Source organism: Cydia strobilella, chromosome 2 (genome assembly GCF_947568885.1).
Source record: "Cydia strobilella chromosome 2, ilCydStro3.1, whole genome shotgun sequence".
Taxonomy (NCBI): domain Eukaryota; kingdom Metazoa; phylum Arthropoda; class Insecta; order Lepidoptera; family Tortricidae; genus Cydia; species Cydia strobilella.
In genome coordinates, this window is record NC_086042.1 from 16431043 (window position 1) to 16448433 (window position 17391).

Below are 17391 nucleotides of genomic sequence, written 5' to 3' on the forward strand. Positions count from 1 at the left end.
AATAAACTTTACTGGACTACAGATAAAGTTTATTATGCTTTAAAATTGTTAATGCTACACTTTGTAGGGTATGTATTAGAATGCTAGACCATCCGTGAGGGGTATAGATCTCAGTTTCAGATGAAACTTTTGCAATTACTGCAGAGCTTACATTACCTACGTATTTCCGTGGTATATGTGATTATTGTAGGTTTTCTTATTTTTTTATATTTCTAGACGTTAGAAAAGATTTGTTATTAGAAAGATAACGTTCGCATCTCCAGTTTTGCGCTTCATTTAGGATGTGTTTAATTTAAATACAAACAGCGTAGTAGTAGTAGTACATGTAACAAGCCCCAGTGTCAATGGAATTTAATAAAATAAAATTGACACTGTAAAGGGCACCAAACCACATTATTTGTTACGTTAACTATGTGAATATTGCGGTGTTTCGTTATTTTTATAGAATTGATAAACAAAGTACCCATTACGACTCAGAACATTTTTCTAGATTGGTGGATACTGCAAAACACATTGGAAAATTGACTTCAAGCACAATTATTTTTCGTGGGGCGTAACGGACATTTTATTTTTCATGATGACACGTTAAATATACTGTTCGATAGAGAGAAAAAATCTGAGCTAAATTTAACTAATTTTCGCCATTTTGTCCCTTACGCCCTTTGAGCCTTTTTTTTACGCAGGGGTAAATGCATTTACGCATCTCACCCCCGGGCTGAGGAAGCCCATTGGGGGGTGGTATGTGGGACTCGCTCCTCCCGTAACTTCCTCTGCTAGCCAGAGGAAGAGGAGGAGAATACCCACTTACATCCCCTGCGGCGTTTCCGTCTATGCCGTTGAGGGGGGTACAATGGGGTCGCGAGCATGTCGACCATGTCACCCCCCCACACCCTTTGAGCCTACGGTAGTCGTTGTTTTGTCACTTTCATACAAATAGGTACATAAGTCCAAATAACAAATTAAGACAAACTAAATCATTCTATAGGCTCAAAAATAGATTGATATGAACTTAGACACCGGTCATATTTGTGTAAAGGTCATAACCCCTTCTTATAATGTTATTTTGCTCATTAAATCTCTATTAGACAATTAACGCTTTTTTTAGGGTTCCGGACTCAAAGGGTAAAAACGGGACCCTATTACTAAGACTCCACTGTCGGTCTGTCTGTCACCAGGCTGTATCTCATGAACTGTGATAGTTAGGCAGTTGAAATTTTCACAGATGATGTATTTCTGTTGCCGCTATAACAAATACTAAAAACAGAATAAAATTAATATTTAAGTGGGGCTCCCATACAACAAACGTCATTTTTTGCCGTCAAAATTTACGGAACCCTCGGTGGGCGAGTCCGACTCGCACTTGTCCGGTTTTATATATTTGGTGGAATACACAAGTCAAATAAGGAGGAAAAATAGTTTCTTAAGTTCACGTAATGTATCACTGTTTCACACTCCTTCATCAAGACACTAAAAATCCCAAACCGAACCGAAGTAATAATGTCCTCACGTTAAGCCACCGTTAACGTTTAAACTGATGTTTGCCATGTCAGACCTTGTCTGTAATTTTCTGTACAAAAAAGTCTGCCGATTTTTGCGGGGGAGGGAAACGTCAAATGTATACGTAACGTAAAAATAGCCATGTCAGATAAACGTCAGTCCATACATTGTGTATGATCATTAGGCGACTATTTTTGACAGAGTGGAACGCCTGTTAATGGCTACTCCGTTTGGTTATATCCTCTAAGTGTCAGACGGAAGTCAAGAAAACCCTATGAGCAAGGTATACTTGTTTTGAGTTCCATTTATGGACGGTATAGAAAGGACGACAATCTCTTATGGCAGAACTGTTGAAAAGTGACCAGCTTTCAGCTGTAAATAATAGTTCCTAATCTCTCCGGTGGCTCTACGTAGGCTCTGGGACCAAAGAGTATTGTAATATATAGGAGACTCTATGTCATGGACCGTAAATATATAATAATGTAGAAATGAAATGGGGGAGGGGCAACAAATAACCCGATCATATTACGTAGGTTGTTTTTGGTAAGTTGTCACGAATGTTAAAACGTGTTTTTAATTTTATCGCATTGCGTATGTTCTGTCCCTCACGGTCACACGGGCGCACATCTATATAAAATATTAGGTGTATGGTCTCGGTACTTTGATGTATGGTGGCGCCGCCTATTTACTGTTTTAAATGGACACTTTTCATATATAGAGATTTTCCTCCTTTTACTTCTACACTCCATAGTTCCATTATTTATTTATTTTGTGACTTTTGAGCCTGAGATTCCGCGAGGTTGCCTATAACCCAACTTTAAAGTGTCAGTGTCAAATATTTATACCATATATATGTAGTTATAAATTATAAAATGAGGCAAATGGTGTTAAAAAATATTATTATTTCGTGTGGATAAAAATACCTGCTTAATAGTCGGCTCCGATGCAGTTGCATCCTCTGTGCAATCGATAATAACTCAAAAACAGATAGAAAAGTATTTTTAAGCTTATATCACTTAAGCAAAAAGACTGCTGCGCGTATATTTGGACTTTTCAAATATTTAGAGTACGTTGCAATGCGAACAACCAGCAGCGGCGGTAAGTGTCTCTTCGTCTTCCTAGTTTACCACCTAATTACAGTGCGTAGCCTAAATAGCGATGCCAAGTGAATGTTATTCGTTTAAACTCAAAACAACGACATCAATGTGCTGCCGCTCTTTGTACCCAATGCAAGTAATAAATACGAGTAGCAGACAGACCAGTCACCGGGCAGTTTCGATTATTTTTACGGGTTAGCATGGGTATCGCGACTATCGTGGCGCAATATAACGCCCCTGTTGTGAAAACCAACGAGTACAATAAGTAGGTACAACGATAGAAGTAGTGCGAAAAATGGAAATTAGCAACGAGTGGTGATATATTAAAACACGACCGAAGGGTGTATAATTAATAGTAAGCTTGATAAGTAGTCTGCGATCCTTCTCTTTAGTAATGCTGTGACTAAATGGAGTAGGTAAAAAAACCGGCCAAGTGCGAGTCGGACTCCCGCACAAAGGGTTCCGTAGGTACCATTACGCAAAAAACGGCAAAAAATGACGTTTGTTGTATGGGAGCCCCACTTAAATATTTATTTTATTCTGTTTTTAGTATTTGTTATAGCGGCAACAGAAATACATCATCTGTGAAAATTTCAACTATCTAGCTATCACAGTTCATGAGATACAGCCTCGTGACAGACAGACGGACAGACAGAGAGACAGGCAGACAGATAGACGGACAGATGGACAGTGGAGTCTTAGTAATAGGGTCCCGTTTTTACCCTTTGGGTACGGAACCCTAAAAAAGATCTTACTTACTGCAAATGAAGACATATCTGTTGTCAATAATATAACCCTCATTCTCATGTGCGTAGTCGATTAGAAAATAAAAGCGGAGCAGAAACAAATGTAGCGCGGATAGTAATGAACGGGATTCATCCGTTCCGCTACTCCCGCGTATGGCTTTTTGTATACCTTTTGTCTGTGTTACGCCAAGGAAAACTTGCTCTTCTTCTTCAGTTACGCTTGATTTTTTCAACATTATATTCTAGTGAATAATTTTCTTTCTCTATTACGTCTCCATAATATAATATATAATGATGGCAAACAAGCTATAGTCCATGCGATGATAATGATAAGTGGGCTCCGTAAAGCTGTGCGCGGCGCTTGTATACCTACAGGTTGAATGAAAACTCACTCAGGTTGATTTAGTAGTAGCAGTAAAATCTGTCAAAAACGTCAAAGTGCTAGTCTGATCTCGCATACCTGATGGAGGGTTCCGTGCATGACGACGGACATGACATTTTGGCTACGGACCCTGAAAACTGTAACTTATATCATCATTCATCAGATCCATAAATAGGTACGACTCGATTTCATTCACAAAATTTGACTTATTATTTTAATGTTACGGTCTACCGACACGACACAAAACTTGCCCCATCACCCACATGCAAATACATACCTAGACTGCTAAAAAAAAGTAATCTGTGAAAAATACCACAGAGCCTGGAGCTCTATAGATCGCACATACCTTCAATTGATTAAACAATACTTAAGGAAGTATTTATAGAAGAATGAGTGCAAAATTTCACCTAAAAGGTCTGACATTTTCAACTTAATCAAAGTCTGTTAACTGTTAATATTTTAAATTTATCCTAATTTTGTTGAACAATACCATGTTACGGGAATAAATAAGCGAACTAATGATATTTTTGTCTCGTTAAAAATTGTAGGAAAATAGACCAGATGTTTTATTGCCGAGGGTCATTAGGGTAGTGAGTGGTTCGTTTTGAAGCGGGAAACAACAGGGGTGTTAGCCAACGATAGAGATGACATTTTAAATTTTAATGATATAAGTATTTAGGAAATATTAAAAAAAAGTCCTACTTTTTGTACGTCAATATAATTACTGAAAGTATTACTTTTAGCAGCAATGATTTTGAATAACAATTATTTAATAACTATAATATTTTACAGTTAGTATTATTCTCGCGTTGGTGTGATGAAAAATGTGTTTCACTCGGGAGCAAAGTTTGTTTAACCCTCGTACCTTGAAACCCTATTAGCACGACGGGTTAAAAACAACATGCGCTGCCACGTTGAGCCACGATGGGCAACCTAACCTTTAAGTGGTACGGTCCTATCCTAACTTTAAATTGATTTAATTAATTGCTAGATAATGTTTTTGTACTACTCTACATCTGTCAAAGCTCCATGGCATAGGACGTCAGAGCGCGGGGGCCGCGTAACTGATGACGTCGTTACCGGGATATTATTTTAAAATCGTTCTTACCGAATTAAACTCTTCCCGGGATTGATTTACGGCCAGTTTTATATAGACTCGGGTAATGGTAACTTGCGAAATACGATGTCGCTAATTATGAAATGACATTAGCCTTACCTAAGCGCACAAACCTGTCATTTTTATGTGCCTAAGCGTAAGGCTAATGTAATTTCCTATAGTAAGCCTAAGGGCTTACAATAGGGATAAAAAGTCACAGTAAGTGAAAAAAAAGGAACAAACAGAGAAATGTGTAATGAAGTAGAGTATTTATTTATATTATAAATACATACCAACATAGGTATATTTTCTTGTGGGTGCATTTTTCCTTGTTCCATGTAGGTATTTTCACACACGCCTTGTCATCAATGGAATAATTACAGTAATTCAAAAGTACCTTAGTTTGCGAATAAATAACGTGGATAATTATACGGGGTGGATTTTTTGATGGGGCACTGAGGGCAGCTACCAGATCCCGTACTGGTGCGGGAAAATGGTATTTGAAGACCACTCCTAACTTTTTAATTATGTGCGATATGCATTTACAGATACTGGAAAAAAAACAGTCAACGACAATGTCGTAATTTTTTTTTCCTGCCAATCGATTCCATTTTCAGGATCAAAAGATTCTTAGGGACCAATCTAAGCTATAGGGCACTACAAAATCCAGAAATGAAATAATAATGTTCTTCATACATTTAGTATGAAAAAAAAGTGTCTATTTGCATGCCCTTTTTTACGCCAATCATTATTTGAGCATGAAAACATTGTATGGAAACATTACAATTAGAGCATTAGATGGAACGGATAGAGCTGGATGAAAAACATACCTTATACTTAGGTATGGAAAATATTGTAAGTTGGATATTTATTATTTTTAGTGATTTAATAGTGATTTGTCAATAAAATATTATGTTTCTAAAGCATAATGGGTCAGATTGGTATGAAAAACTATCTCTCATTTCTCGCTCTTCTAGTACCATTACAATGGCATACCTAGGAGACCTTTCTCCTAAGATAATTTTCGTGTAACAACACGGGATCAGGTAGCTGCCCTCAGTACCCCATTTTAAAATTCCATCTTGTAAACATTTTAATGTAATATACGATACCGAAGGTATCTTATTCCATTGAATTAGATACCTTCGATGACTTAAACTAACAACAAACTCAATTTGACATGAGGATCCTTCTTACGCGGGTGTAATTAATAGCCCATTATATCAGCATTGATTAGGAAATGGCGGATGGATCATTATGTGGATAAGCTAACTTCAGATATGCATTCTTGCATTAACCATTTCGAAAATTAGAACAAATTGCTTTAATCGAATACTTGAACTGAAGTATGTCCGGAACATTGGCCAAACGTGGACTACCCAAAGCTTCGGCTTGCGATTTGAACAAACATTTGGTGAATCCTACCCACGGTATTTGATCGGTAGAACAGCTATTCAATCCCAAAATTCGGGCTTGGCCTAATTCTGCCTTCGAGAAATTAAATTGCAATATTTTGCAGGTTTATTAAATTGCAAATTTTTTTACATATAAGGAGACACTGTTTAGTGTAATAATTTAAAAAAAAACCGACTTTAATGCGGGATGCCGTTGAAAGGTTACTTATTGTTGATGGTGCACTCCAGACAATGAAATGAAAAAGACAGCACCTTTTGCCTGACTAAAAGGAGGTAAAACCAGAACCAACCACGTTTCTAGTAGCATTTCGTTTCTGTAAGGGTCATAGTACTCATAGTTCTAACCTAACCTAACCCAATGTTCTAATAGCATTTCGTTTCTGTAAGGGTCACAGTTCTAACCTAACCTAACCCACTTTTCTGATAGCAGTTCGGTTCTGTGAGGATCGCAGTTCAAAAAAAAGTCCAGGTCCAAGTTTAGGTCTGGGTCCATAACGAAGAGAATAAATCGCCAAACGTGAACTATGTATCGTTGAAGAGTTCCATTCTGATCATCATCAGCAGTTTCACTTCATCAAATGTCACTTTTTTATGTAAATGCTGGATTTTTTGATGAAAATACAAAAATCACTATATGTATGCCTTTCAAATTTGAGGAGTTCCCTCGGTTCCTTATGGATCCCATCATCAGACCTCGAGCTTGACAAAAATGTTTCTTGAAAACCAAATACAGCACTTCCATTTTAAAGAGTGACATTTGATGAAGTGGAACTGCTGATGATGATCAGAACGGAACTCTTCAATGACGCATAGTTCACGTTTGGCGATTTGTCCTCTTCGTTATGTTTGTTAAGCAAGTTAGGTTTTCAAAAAACATTTTTGTCAAGCTCGGGTTCTGATGATGGAATCCATGAGGAATCGAGGGAACTCCTCAAAAGTGAAAGGCATACATATAGTGATTTATGTATTTTTATAAACAAATCCAGCACTTTCATTTTAAAAAGTGACATTTGATGAAGTGGAACAGCTGATAATGATCAGAACGGAACTCTTCAATGACGCATAGTTAACGTTTGACGACTTGTCCTCTTCGTCATGTTTGTTAAGCAAGTTAGGTTTTCAAGAAACATTTTTATCAAGCTCGAGTTCTGATGATGGGATCCATGAGGAATCGAGGGAACTCCTCAAATGTGAAAGGCATACATATAGTGATTTTTGTATTTTTATAAACAAATCCAGCACTTCCATTTTAAAAACTGACATTTGATGAAGTGGAACTGCTGATGATGATCAGAATGGAACTCTTTAATGACGCATAGTTTACGTTTGGCGATTTGTCCTCTTCTTTATGTTTGTTAAGCAACTTAAGTTTTTAAGACATATTTTTGTCAAGCTCGAGTTCTGATGATGAGACCCACGAGGAACCGAGGGAACTCCTCAAATGTGAAATGCATATATATAGTGATTTTTGTTTTTTTATCAACAAATCCAGCATTTACATTTAAAAAAGTGACATTTGATGAAATGGAAACTGCTGATAATGATCAGAATGGAACTCTTCAATGACACATAGTTCACGTTTGGCGTTTTGTTCTCTTCCTTATGGACCCAGACCTAAACTTGGACCCGGACTCGGACCCGGACCCGGGTCTGAACATGGACCCCAACTCGGACCCGGACCCGGACCGAACTCTGACCCAAACTTGGACCCGGACAGCCGGACACGGACCCGGACTCTGATCCGGACCCGGAAATGCTACTAGAAAAGTGGGTTAGGTGGGTGGTTGGGTTTTGAACTGCGATTCTCACAGAACAGAACTGCTATCAGAAAAGTAGGTTAGGTTAGAACTGTGACCCTTACAGAAACGAAATGCTATCAGAAAAGTAGGTCAGGTTAGGTTAGAACTGCGACCCTTACAGAAACGAAATGCTACTAGAAAAGTGGGTGGTTTTACCTCCTTTTCTACATTATTAGGCAAAAGATGCTGTCTTTTTCATTTCATTGTCTGGAATCTAAGAGTGCACCACCAACAATAAGTGAACTTTCAGCGGCATCCCCCATTGAAGTCGGTTTTTTTTCTTAAAAATTATGAAATCTTGAAATCGGTTAAAAATAATTATTTAGTTTTAAACTAATACTTTTGATTGTTTACGTTACGTTAAGTTGTGCAAAATTATGGCATCATTTTTGCGCTATTCGACATGAACTCCCTTGACATCCACCTTAGTCAGTTATTTCACTTATTTCTCATTATAAATAAACAAATAATATTAAACGGATATGCCCTAGATATCAGGTAACTATTTTTATGGGTATATGTATACGGAATTACGGATGCAGCTGGGTGCCTATAGCAAACATGACAATCGTACATCGACAAACAATTGAAAAAAATATCGGGATGACAAATGCTTATTTATCTTTATCTTTAGACGCCACGAAAAGTCACGTGACTATTTCCATACATTATCATTATATTTAACTTCCGATTGGTGTTTTCTGTTAACGATTGTCATCTTCGCTAGGCCCCTGATTTCCTGTTAAGTATTGACAAAATATAATTAAATTTAATTTTTATTTAGGAAAATACAACATGACGACATGTATGTAATAAATAAAACATACTACAATTTAAGCAATTTTTTCTTAAGAGTTTCGAAAATGTTGTCAAATAAAATAAGGGCAGGTTTTATAGTAATTGCATAAAGTTAAGACGAAGAAAGTCCTTTAGATCTGATAACTGGTAAGTTTTTTTTTTATAATATTATTTTTTCAAATATGGTTGTTATTTATAGCCGTTACATAAAACCGGGCACAGAAGGACCCGAATACCACGGACACTCCGGCGTGCATTGTTTCACGGCCCGAATCGGTTCGGCACGGAACGACCCTCTGCAAACATCAGCGTACTGAGATATTTGGATAATGGTTCGAATATAGTGCTTTTTGAATTCACACACTATGACGGCTAGTTTTATGTAGAAATAAATAATAAGTAGATGTACTGAACACACTTGCTAGTGTAAGTTATGGGATATGATAGGTCGATAGAACAGGAGAAAAGTAGAAACGTCAGTTCCGGTTTGTCCATTTTTTTGCAAGGCAAGTCATCATAAAATATCATTAAACTAAATATCGGCTTTCTATAAGTTTCAGATATATTAAAAAAATTAACGACTTTCTGCGAATAATCTAAAAATATCAATGGAAAAGGCGGATAAAACAAACTTGTTGACCGAAGCGTAGCGAAAGTCTACGGTTTGACTCGCGCATTTTGCTCTTGTATGTCCGGATGTTCTCCTCTACAGGTCGCAATTCTCAACCGATTCTCGTGAAATTTTGTGACCAAATTCTATGATTAAATATATTTTTTTTGTCGACCCGGTTTTTGGAAATTTTTCAAAATGGCGGAGTCGTGATAGCTCGCGCCCAAACAAATAGTCGTATGGATATCATAACAGTATTTTCATTTAGAGATATGTTTACAGATTAAACGGCAAAAAATGCAGAAATTTTGTATTGCTGGTTTTGGCGGTATTTAGATATTTAGTTTTTACTCGAGAAAGAGTAGCTGTATTTCGTCAGCTAATATAAGAACTAGCGTGGCTTGTTTTGCAAACAGTCGCTTTTTTAGGTTTGCAACGGGTGGTCCCTGGTTCGATCCCCGGTAATTGTATGCTGCTGCATAACTTTTTGTATTTTTTTTTTTCACTTAAATTTCGTATTGTTTTTTAATTTATTTTATATTTTTCTATTTTCAAAAAATGAAAATAATATTATTGATTGATCAAGCGCGGGCTAAGCGTATTCGTTTAATTTTTACAAGCTTTTATTTAACTAGACCTAAAACAAATGTTTTTTTATTATAATTTTCTAGTGTTCTTAACCGCGGAGCCATACATTTATTTAGATTTAAGTGGTTCTCCTTATTCCGAATTTCATATATATTTACTTACAGTATTTCTCTTAAAATACGTAGATTTTTTGCACTATAAACTTTGAGGTTTAGGTAGTATAGATTCGTTTATGGAGGCAATTATTCAATAATATTATTGAAAAATTCAATAAAAATTGAGAAAATTTTGCCCAACGCCTGTCCATGTGAGTGATCATCCATGTTAAACAAGATAGTGAAGTTAAGTTTAATAATAACTAACAAAGATGTCACTTTAACACAGGTGACCTAGCTAAGTAGTGCCTAATTTGCTCGATATGTGGTGACATCGTGAGGTCGAAACGGGCCGATTTTTAGGGTTCCTTATCCAAAGGATAAAAACGGGACCCTATTACATACTAAGACTCCTCTGTCCGTCTCTCCGTCTGCATGTCACCAGGCTGTGTCTAATGAACAGTGATAGCTAGACAGTTGAAATTTTCATAAATGATGTATTTCTGTTGCCGCTATAGGAACAAATACTAAACCGTACGGAACCCACGGTGGGCGAGTCCGACCCGCACTTGTGCGGTTTTCAGAGTTTCGAGCGCTTGATTTCGTGTGACTCCCTTCAATATATCTCCACTACTAAGCATTACAATACTTTTAGAAATTCAAAAATCAGCCAGGTATACAGGGTGGTTTGGGTCAGTGAGGGCAACTACCAGATCCCGTGCTGCTACGTGAAAATGGTCTTAGAAAACCTTCCCTCAATTTCAAATTAATGAAGATTGGGGTTTACCGATTTTGGAAAAAACATAGGTACCTACAGGATGCAAGAAAAAGATCATTTTTGAGAAATGCCTGCGGCGCCCTTTTTCTCTTACCTACAAGCTTTTCACTGTAGAGTAGGGCAAAGCTCAACATTCAAGTCTTACATACAGGGCGCTATGAGGTCCCTAAGCGGCCCTATGCGGTCTTCGCAATAACTTTTCCACGCCACGTTTCACGTCAACCACTGCGGCTGTGTCCCTAATAGCCTTTTCCCATGTTTTTTTGATGCCAATCGATCCCATTCCTATCCACGATCAAAAGCTTGTATGGGACCATATAAAACTTCGCCTAGGAAAGCCACAAATCGAGGAAAACTTTTCCCATACAATTTGTATGAAATGAAAACTTTTATTTTTCACATGCTATTTTTTATCCCAATCGATTCCATTCCTATCCAGTATCAATAGTTTCATAGGATTCAACTAATGGTAATGTACCTACTAAAAAGCCACAATAATTTTCGAAGCGAAATTTATAAACCTAGAAAATATTATGCTGAAGCGATCAACATCAAAATCAAAGTGATTTGTTAAGATTTAGTTAGTCGAAACCGTTTTCTCCCGAAATGGAAATTGTATGAAAAAAGTACCTATTGTCTATAGCTATTCTACCCTCTTATTTAAACCATCCTAGACACATCCATCTTAAGCTATGCTCGCGAGGTCTACAGCTCACAGAGCCACTAGTATATATGTCAGTCCCACAACACGCGAGGATATTACGAATATCCTCGCGTGTAGAATATATGTACGTACAAAGCTTTTACCCAAAATAATGTCATACACAATATTTATTCTGTAACATTATTTACAATGATTCTTTATAATTAGATCTTATAAAAATTTACATATAAAATAGATTACAACATAAATATAATTGACATTAATTTAGGAAAGAAAATAAGATAATATTAATATTAAAATACAAATTAAAATTAATAATTTTTAAGAAAAAAAAACCGACTTCAATGGGGGATGCCGCTGAAAGTTCACTTATTGTTGATGGTGCACTCTTAGATTCCAGACAATGAAATGAAAAAGACAGCATCTTTTGCCTAATTATGTAGAAAAGGAGGTAAAACGACCCACTTTTCTAGTAGCATTTCGTTTTTGTAAGGGTCGCAGTTCTAACCTAACCTAACCTACTTTTCTGATAGCATTTCGTTTCTGTAAGGGTCACAGCTCTGACCTAACCTAACCTACTTTTCTGATTCTGTTCTGTAAGAATCGCCGTTCAAAAAAAACCCACCCACCTAACCCACTTTTCTAGTAGCATTTCCGGGTCCGGGTCCGGGTCTGGGTCTGGATCCGAGTCCGGGTCCGTGTCCGGCTGTCCGGGTCCAAGTTTGGGTCCGAGTTCGGTCCGGGTCCGGGTACGAGTTAAGGTCCATGTTCAGACCCGGGTCCGGGTCCGAGTCCGGGTCCAAGTTTAGGTCTGGGTCCATAAGGAAGAAAACAAATCGCCAAACGTGAACTATGTGTCATTGAAGAGTTCCATTCTGATCATCATCAGCAGTTCCACTTCATCAAATGTCACTTTTTTAAATGTAAATGCTGGATTTGTTGATGAAAATACAAAAATCACTATATGTATGCCTTTCACATTTGAGGAGTTCCTTCGGTTCCTCGTGGGTCTCATCATCAGAACTCGAGATTGACAAAAATATGTCTTAAAAACTTAAGTTGCTTAACAAACATAAAGAAGAGGACAAATCGCCAAACGTAAACTATGCGTCATTAAAGAGTTCCATTCTGATCATCATCAGCAGTTCCACTTATCAAATGTCACTTTTTAAAATGGAAATGCTGGATTTGTTGATAAAAATACAAAAATCACTATATGTATGCCTTTCACATTTGAGGAGTTCCCTCGATTCCTCATGGATCCCATCATCAGAACTCGAACTTGACAAAAATGTTTCTTGAAACCTAACTTGCTTAACAAACATAACGAAGAGGACAAATCGCCAAACGTGAACTATGCGTCATTGAAGAGTTCCGTTCTGATCATCATCAGCAGTTCCACTTCATCAAATGTCACTCTTTAAATGTAAGTGCTTGATTTGTTGCTGAAAATACTAAAATCGCTATATGTATGCCTTTAATATTTGAGGAGTTCCTTCGATTCCTCATGTATACCATCATCAGAACTGCTTTTTGACAAAAACGGGACCAATCTGTATATATATATACTTATAATCAAAAAAAGAATTTTCAAAATCGGTCCAGAAATGACGGAGTTATGGAGTAACAAACATTTAAAAAAAAACATACAACCGAATTGAGAACCTCCTCCTTTGAAATCTTGAAGTCGGTTAAAAAGCGAATGACTTTACATAAAAAAGTAAGTAAAATATACCAAGCGTGTAATACAGAACTCGAGGTCATGCGATGCTAGAAACGGGCATTGTAGATTTTAGTTTAGGGATAAAGCTTAAACAGCGGTTATCAGTAAGTATCACTCTTTAATACATATGTCGCAGCGTGACTCTAGAAACACGTATTGCAGAGTAACAGTTCAGTTTTAGACTCCTGTAGAAAATCGATTAGCAATGTTTGGCTATGTATTACTTAATTGTATAGAAATTTATCAAGTTGTGTAGAGAGTAACGCCATCTATTGGCGCATTGTTGAGCTAAAACGACAGGTAGAAGGCTTTGGAACGTCAAGTGGTTGAGCTTGGATGAAGTTCGGTACGAGGTGGCATTTTTGTCGTTATGTTGGTAAACTGGTCAGGCAGGTTGGCCAACGTGGACTTGGAGGCGCGAGCGAGCTCCGAGCTGGGAGGATTCTTGGTCGGACCGTGCTAGAGATAGGACGTTAGCCAACCTCGTGCCTGATTCGCTACGTTCCTGGAGGCTTATACCTGAAGGATTATTCTGAAAGCTTATAGAATCTAACGCGCCGGTCCCATATTGGGATGGCCTTCCTTCCTTTCTTTCCTTCAATTGAGGGGGGATTTAAATCTTCTCGGGTCAGAGGTGTAGGCTTGGAGCCGGCCTAGCTTGACTTGAATAAAGATTTGAACGGTTTCATATGATTATTTTATTTGAGTCCAATCCAGTTGAGTGATTAGTTATTTTCATCATGTAGTACTAGAATGGCACATCAAGTCACTAAATATGGTTAACGAGTCCGACAGATATTTCATGCACTGGTAGCATACTAATTTAGCTGTGAAGTATCATCTTCACAGCTAAATTAGTAATGTGTTAATGTATTAACATCGAGGTACTGCGCCCACCGCCATAGACGCATCCCTCCGACACATAATATAATATATGTATAGTATATATTATCAAAGACCTATATAACTCCGTACAGATGAAATAGTCTAAGGAAAAAACGTGCCTCGGAAATCAAGAAAATTTGATTCTCGCACAGATGGTGCTACCACCAATAGCAACCTTTGGCCTTTTATTGTTTAACAATTTTAACACATATCAGTAGAAGAACATGGGTCAAAATCATATAAAAATAATAAATACAAATAAAAAAACATTTATCCTTTCCATATATATGTATATACATTTTTTGATATTTTTATTTTTTGTTTTAATCGTGTGTTGATAGATGGCAGTTAATTTACTGTGACTACAAAATTTACTATGACAGTACCCCTCTATCCTATATATTCTCTTTGATATTATTATATGTGTCGAAGGGGCGTATTACGCCATGCAAGTACATATCTCCTTCAGAAATGGCAAAATCTACTAAAAACAACAACATTGCATACGAACAATTAAATGTGAGTAAACCCCGTAATATTACGAAACCCAGCAGCGTCGCTGTCAAATTGTGAGCACTGCTATTCGGATAAGAGTCATTATAATTATAATTGTTTTGTCATCCCTCAAACCCGCATTAGAATTCGGGACCATTCCGCAAACTACCCCAATATATCCTACAAATTACTGCGTCTTCTATGAGATAGGATTAGTATAATCCACCGAATCGCACGCTAGATAGGTGTTAATCTATAAAGCATCTTGAAAACTGAAATACTAACAAACATGAGCCTTATGTATGTAGAAATACCGTGATTATAGTTAATAACCTAGTTTTCGGAACGCAAAAAGCACTTTATGCTGCTATCTCAGTAGAGCTTCCATTCAGTTGCTCTTAGTGCGTGCCGAGGGATGGCCGCATTCGCCTTCCCAGGAAGTTCCCGCGTAAATCAATGAGAAAACTTTTTGAAATTGGAGTATAATCGTTGATGTACGACAAGTTTCTCGTGAAGAAGTGATAGTGACAGATATTGTATTGTGAATAATAAATCAACTTAAATAATAAGTGTAAAAAAAGTAAAATTAGATTTATAATATGTATTCAAAACTTAAGTAGTTGTAACGGATTTGAAACCTAAAGTTAACATTGCAACGGATTTACATAATTTAAGCGAAGGTAAGCTAATATACAATATTATAATTAAGCTCGTGATAAATTGATAATTGATATGACTCGTATAAAAAAATATGTGTATGTGCTTATACTCCGTGTGTCATTTTAATAAAGTTTAATAAGAAATTGATTTTGTTACGTGAACAAACATATCACATAAACACGCACACTTAAATTACTTTTCACATACTTACATTACTTTTCTGATTCCAGTTCAGGAAGATTTAATTATGAGCATACATCGGGGTTTTCGGTGCGGGAATGTTTGACATTAGCCAAAGAGTAGGTATTGACTTAAATAACAGAATTTAATCTAGCAGGGTTCTACCTAGTGAGGTATTAATGAATCAAAAGATTTATTTTATTTTATCAAAAGATTTATTATATAAGCAATTTTTATTACCATGTGAAACACAGTTTGTGTATAAAATGCAAATTTCTCTTTCGTTTTTGAAAGATAAAGAGGATGGAGGAGGATGTGTGGGGAAAACAAAATTTTATCGTAGTGTGTATAAAATTCACAGAGAGGTTGTTATTCATTAGGCATAATATTCATGAGAAATAAAATAAAGTAACATATCCGCTGAAACTGTGGAAACTGTAGTAAGTTGTAAATATGTTCGTTGTGCATTGTATACATCGAAGTTACATTGTATACTCATATAGTATGTAAATGTGTTAACCCTTACAATATACCTATACCCATTGGGTCGTTTTCGATCCACTGGAAAAGGCTCGCTCCCACTCATTAAAATTACAATTTTTAGGTAGTTATAGATGTACCTACCACCTTATGTATCCCATTCTGCGTTAGCGTTAATAATCACAATTTTACTACATATTAGTGAAACCGGAAGATAGTTAATACATACGGACCCTAACAGACTATGGTCTACGCCGTAGAGCTACGATCGGAGTAAAGTGTATTTTAAATGTTTCAAACGACTACTATTCTAGAAGCTGAGTTTGCCAAAAACTTGATTGACAAAGCTGTACTTTTTAACACACGTCACTGTTGACAGCTGACAGATCCATAACCGGTTGATAACAAGAAATTACTATCTAAGGTCTACCTCTCTAGGGACCTCAAGTCTATACCTCAATAACAAGTTCGGTAAACCAAAGAGTTTATCTTCTATCAAGTTACTTATAGAATGTAGGCAATATTTCATGGATCACGGTAAGTGAAATATAAGCCTTAAATTGTACTCCACTTCGAAATAATAAAACTGAATATGTATTCCTCGAGCGGCAAAACTCATTTCAAAAGAGTAATGTAAAATAACTTAGCTAAAACCCTTTGTAAATCGTAATTTCTAACGGGTGAATTATATCGCGAATTTCTTTTGTTTGTGTTACGCTAGTCTTATTCGCGGATGAATGGCATAAAATTAGATTAGAATTAACATTACATAATTTTTGTGTGAGTAAATATGAAATGAAATAATAACCGCGTTCGATATCTTTTCAATTGTGTCAACATTGAATTTATGTTTTTATTTATTTTGCAGATAGGAAATCAACTATTTCGTACCGTTAATAAATGTGGTAGAATGGAGTGGATGTCATATTTTTTTTTTGTTTTAGTTTGCATTCTTCGCAAATTCTATTTTTTTTAACGGATAAAAAAAATTCGAAGAAGGGGTTTCCCAGTTTTTCGTGTTCTTTGTTATCTTTATGAAAAGATGTTCCCCGATTTCTTCTTACAGTTCTCCTTCCGGAATCCTCCAGGATTCCATAGTCTGATTTTAATTAATCTAAAAGGAACCAATTGTGAAGTTATATCATCCGGATCCTATTAAAACCTATTTAACATGTATATAATTATAGGTACTGTGAAGATGACATTTTGCAATAATAGTGCCTCGACAGCTTGGAAACCTTTTCGATTACTTATTGTAAAAAAATGAAAGTAAGTCTAACCGATTTATGTGTTCTTTGGGCATTAAAAAAATATTTCTATTTTTATGTCTATGGTCTAATTAACCATACACAAAGAATTAAACACTGACACTATAAAATGCAAACAGAGATTCCCTTTCTAAG

At 36.5% G+C, this 17391-nt stretch overlaps 1 long non-coding RNA gene across 1 annotated transcript in view; it reads left to right on the forward strand.

Moving 5' to 3' along the window:
• The first annotated feature begins 2533 nt into the window (after positions 1-2533).
• Positions 2534-17391, forward strand: part of LOC134752734 (uncharacterized) — a 68787-nt gene continuing 53929 nt past the window's right edge. Inside the window, exon 1 of the long non-coding RNA XR_010128765.1 lies at positions 2534-2595. This is a non-coding gene — a long non-coding RNA (uncharacterized LOC134752734). The remainder of the gene's footprint in view (positions 2596-17391) is intronic.